The sequence below is a fragment of the Leptonychotes weddellii genome, chromosome X (assembly GCF_054177405.1).
Source record: "Leptonychotes weddellii isolate Sample4059 chromosome X, ASM5417740v2, whole genome shotgun sequence".
Lineage (NCBI taxonomy): Eukaryota > Metazoa > Chordata > Mammalia > Carnivora > Phocidae > Leptonychotes > Leptonychotes weddellii.
Window position 1 is genome coordinate 63762055 of NC_138385.1, and position 5389 is coordinate 63767443.

Genomic DNA, 5389 nt, shown 5'->3' on the forward strand with positions numbered 1-5389 from the left:
TTGTGGTTCCAGACAAGTTTTATGATTATTTTCTCTAGCTCTGTGAACAATGCTGGTTCATTATTGGTGTACAGAAATACAACAGATTTCTGTACATTGATTTTGTATCCTGCAACTTTATTGAATTTGCTTATCGGATCTGGCAATTTTTTGGTGGTCTGTTGGGTTTTCTACATAGAATATCATGCTTGCAAAAAGTGAAAATTTGACTCCTTCCTTGCTGATTTGGATGACTTTTATTTACTTTTGTTGGCTGACTGCTGAAGATAAGACTTTCAGTACTATATTAAATAACAATGGTGAAAGTGGACATCCCTGTCTTCTTCCTGACCATAGAAGAAAAGCTCTCATTTTGTCCCCATTGAGGATGATATTAGCTGTGGGTTTTTCATATATAAACTTTATGACGTTGAGGTACTTTCCCTCTATGCCTACTTTGTTGAGGGTTTTTACCAAGAATGGATGCTGTACTTTTTCAAATGCTTTTCTCTGCATCTATTGAGAAGATCACCTTTCTTCTTTCTTTTATTAATGTGGTGCATCACACTGATTGATTAGTGAATATTGAACCCATCTTTCAACCCAGGAATAAATCTTACTTGATCGTCATGAGTGATTCTTTTAATGTACTGTTGGATCCTATCAGCTAGTATCTTGAGAAGTTTTGCATCCTTGTTCAGCAGAGATATTGGCCTGTAGTTCTCTTTTTTAGTGGGGTCTTTGTCTGGTTTAGGAATCAGGGTAATGATGGCCTCTTAGAATGAGTTTGGAAGTTTTCCTTCCATTTCTATGTTTTGAAATGGTTTGAGAAGAATAGGTATTAACTCTTCTTTATGTATGTACATATGTATGTACGTATGTATTTTGGTCATCTGGCTTTTATTTCTGGGCAATCTTGATACATCTCATTACATCTCACAATTTGCATGGGAAGGGAAAGAATAATAGAGAGCGTGGACCTCTTTTCTCCCACCTTAGGGGCATGGAAAGTGGTAAGTATATCCAGCTGTGATGAACAGGGAGTGGCGAGGCAATAAGGCGCCTTATGCCTGAGGTCAGATTATGGCCAACAGCCCTTTTGGCCCGAGTTCACCTCGTCAACATGAGGTCTCTATGGAATGAGCATGATTGCCTACATGGCCAGAAAACCCATAGGTCCCGCTCATATGGCAGATGAGAGGGGCTGTACTCTTCCCTCCCAAGGAACTCAGACTGAATTACGGCTGGACAGGCCCACAGAAAGTACCCTGAGAGAAAGTAAAGTTGTGACACCTGCCTGTCATGTTGTAGGAGACCTCACCAGCATCATAGTCCAAGAAATTCCTTACCCACTGGAGAAGAGTCCACTGGGGGAGGGCAGTCATTGAGGTAAGAGGCCAGTATTCTTTCCCATGCCACAAGGACACTGCCCAGAATCCATCCTGGGGGGCCAAAATTACTCCACCTTTTCTGCACACTGAGTTTTGGAGGTGTGATTCAGGGTTCAGGGATCCCGATTCTTTCAGGTCTGCTCAATGTGTCCCTGATGTCCTGTAAGAGCTCCCTGGTAGGCTGCTGCTGCTTCACTTCCAGCTGGGTGATCAGGCTACTCGGGTGGGAGACATTACAGGAGATCTGGTGTTGGCACCATTGATGCTGTTTTAGATAGCCAAATCTAGCTCCTCAAGGTGGGCCAGGAGGCGATACTCATGATGCTTCAAGGAGTGAGAGAGCTGCTCAAACTTCGAGATGATCTCCCTCTCCATCTGGTTCAGGCTCAAGAGTTCAGCTTGTGTCTGCTCCCCCTGTGCCCAGCGCCTCTTCTTTAAGTCTTCCAGTCTTTTCAGGTGGTCCAGCTGGTTTTGGATTTGCTTGCTCCTTTAAGCCCTCCACCACTTTCTTGAGCTGCAGCATGCTTGGCCGGTGGGCTTGCAGAAGCAGCTGCACACCACATAGATGGGCATCTGTTCCACCTCACAGTATACGTTCAGGGGCTTGTGGTGCTTCTCCCATACACCCATCTCAGCCCCAGGCCACAATGACCACTAGGTGGGCATCTGCTTCACCAGCTGTGTCACGCTGGCTGGGTGCCAGTTGGGTCTCAAGTGCCGCTGCAAGAAAGTCTCCTGGCACTGTGAGTTGCACATGTTGGTCTCCGTCTCACCCAGCAGTGGATGAGGAATGAGCAACAGAGTTTGTCTCCACAGTCGGGCATCACGGGGTGGCAAAGTACTGTGGGAACATGGGGTACGTGGTCTCCTGTTGCAAGCAGTAGGCCATGCTCCAGGAGACCATGGCGCGTGCGGGTGGGGGCAAACTCACATGGGACCTGGCGCCCAGCTCTGCCTGGAGCCAACTCTGCAGCACACCCTCCCAAATGCCACTTCTTGGCAGCACAGGAAGGCCAGCAGTAGAGGGCTGTACCAATGCCCAGATGGCAAACACAAGCACTGGCCCCCACTCTTGCTGGCCATCCCTGTGCAGGGTGCCCCAGTAAGTGAGCATGATGTCCCACCTCCCAGCAGAGTCCTGTGGCAGCATGAGTGGGCCACCAACGTGGGCTGCCTGCTGCACTGGGGCAGCCATTGTTCGGATCCCCTTAACTTTTCTTGAAATGTTTGGTAGAATTCAGCTGTGGTCATCTGGCCCTGGACTTCTGTTTGTTGCTCGATGTTTGATTACTGTTTCAGTTATTTTTTTGTTGGTTATGGCTCATGTTTTCTTCTTGTTTCAGCTTTGGTAGTTTAGAAGTTTTGAGGAATTTATCCATTTCTTGAAATTGCCCAATTTGTTACCATATAATTTTTCATAATATTCTCTTATAATTGTTTGTATTTCTGTGGTGTTGGTTGTGATTTCTCTTCTCTCATTCATTATTTTATTTATTTGCTTTCTTTTTTTTTTTTTTTTCTTTTTGATAAGTCTGGCTAGGGGTTTATCAATTTTGTTAATATTTTTCAAAGACCCACCTCCTGGTTTCATTGATCTTTTCTTTTTATTTTAAATTTAAATTTAATTAGCCAACATAGAGTACACCATTAGTTTCAGATGTAGAGTTCAACAATTCATCAGTTGTGTATAACACACAAGTGCTCATCACATCACATGCCTTCCTTAATGCCCATCATGCAATGACCCTATCACCACGCCAACCTCCCCTCCAGCAACCCTATTTGTTTCCTATAGTTAAGAGTGTCTCATGTCTTTTCTCCCTCTCTGATGACTCCCCATTCAGTTTTCCCTCCCTTCCCCTATGATCCTCTGCCCTGCTTCTTATATTCCACAAATGAGTGAAACCATATGATAATGGCTTTCTCTGATTGACTTATTCCACTCAGCAGAACCCTCCAGTTCTATCCACATCGATGTAAATGGTAAGTATTCATCCTTTCTGATGGCTGTGTAATATTCCATTGTGTATGTATATACCACATCTTCTTTATGATTCATCTGTTGAAGGAAATCTCAGCACCTCCACAGTTCGTCTATTGTGGATATTTCTATTCAAAACATTGGAGTACAAGTGCCCCTTAGGCTCAATACATTTGTATCTTCGGTGTACATACCTAGTAGTAAAATTGCTGGGCCTTAGGGTAGCTCTATTTTTAAATTCTTGAGGAACCTCCATACTGTTTTCCAGAGTAGCTGTACCAGCTTGCATTCCCACTAAGAGTGTAAGAGGGTTCCCCTTTCTCCACACCCTCACCAACATTTGTTGTTTCCTGTCTTGTTAAATTTAGTCATTCTAACTGGTGTAAGGTGATATCTCATTAGGGTTATGATTTGAATTTCCCTGATGACAAGTGATGTGGAGCATTTTCTCAAGTGTCTGTTGGCCATTTTTATGCGTTCTTTGGAGAAATGTCTGTTCATGTCTTCTGCCCATTTCTTGACTGGATTAATCGTTTTGGGGTGTTGAGTTTGAGAAGTTCTTTATAGATCTTGGAGTAAAGCCCTTTATCTGGTATGTCATTTGAAAATATCTTCTCCCATTCTGTTGGTTGTCTTTTGGTTTTGTCGACTTTCCTTTGCTGTGCAGAAGTTTTTATCATGATGATGTCCCAATAGCTCATTTTTGACTTTGTTTCCCTTGCCTTGGCAGACGTGTATAGCAAGCAGTTGCTGTGGCCGAGGTTGAAGAGTTGTTGACTGTGTTCTCCTCTAGAATTTTGATGCATTCCTGTCTCATATTTAGATCTTTCATCGGTTTTGAATTTATGTTTCTGTATGGTGTAAGAAAACAGTCCAGTTTCATTCTTCTACATGTGGCTGTCCAATTTTCCCAGCACCATTTGTTGGGGAAGAGACAGTCTCTTTCCATTGCATATTTTTTCCTGCTTTGTGGAAGATGAGTTGACCATAGAGTTGAGGGCCCATTTCTGTGGTCTTTATTCTGTTCCATTGATCTATGTGTCTGTTTTTATGCTGGTATCATACTGTCTTGATGATTACAGCTTCATAATATAGCTTGAAGTCCGGGATTGTGATGCCATCAGCTTTGGATATCTTTTTTAACACTCCTCTGGCTATTCCGGGTCTTTTTGGGTTCCAGACAAATTTAGGGTTATTTGTTCAAAGACTGTGGAAATGTATATCGACAGGGATTGCATTAAATGTGTAGTTTGTTCTGGGTAGCATAGAAATTTTAATATTTATTCTTGCAATCCATGAGCATGGAATGCTTTTTCCATTTCTCTGTGTCTTCCTCAATTCTTTCATATGTGTTCTGTAGTTTTTAGAGTATAGATCCTTTACCTCTTTGGTTAGGATTATTCCTAGGTAACTTATGTTTATTAGTCAATTGTTAATAAAATCAATTACTTAATTTCTCTTTCTTCAGTCTCATTGTTAGTGTATAGAAATGCAACTGATTACTGTGCATTGATTTTATATCCTGTCACTATGCTAAATTCCTGTATGAGTTCCAACAATTTTGTGTTGGTGTATTTTGGATTTTCCACATAATGTATCATGTCATCTGCAAAGAGTGAGAAATTGACTTCTTCTTTGCCAATTTGAATACCTTTTATTACTTTTTGTTGTCTGATTTCTGATGCCAGGACTTCTAGTACTATGTTGAATGACAGTGGTGAGAGTGGGCATTCTTGTCACATTCCTGACCTAGGGAAAAGCTCTCAGTTTTTCCCCATTGAGAGTGATATAAGCTGTGGACTTTTCATTGATGGCTTTTATGATATTGAGTTATGTTCTCTCTATCCCTACACTGTGGAGAATTTAAATCACAAAAAATGCTGTATTTTTTCAAAAACTATTTTGGCATCAATTGAAAGGATTGTATGTTTTTTTATCCTTTCTTCTATTAATGTGATGTATGATGATTATTGATTTGTGAGTGTTGAACCACCCTTGCAGCCCAGGATTAAGTCCCCCTTGGTTTTGGTGAATAATC

At 41.9% G+C, this 5389-nt stretch overlaps 1 pseudogene; it reads right to left on the reverse strand.

Annotated features, from left to right (window-relative positions):
- Positions 1-896: 896 nt before the first annotated feature.
- Positions 897-3558, reverse strand: LOC102727930 (zinc finger protein RFP pseudogene; annotated as a pseudogene).
- Positions 3559-5389: the final 1831 nt, after the last annotated feature.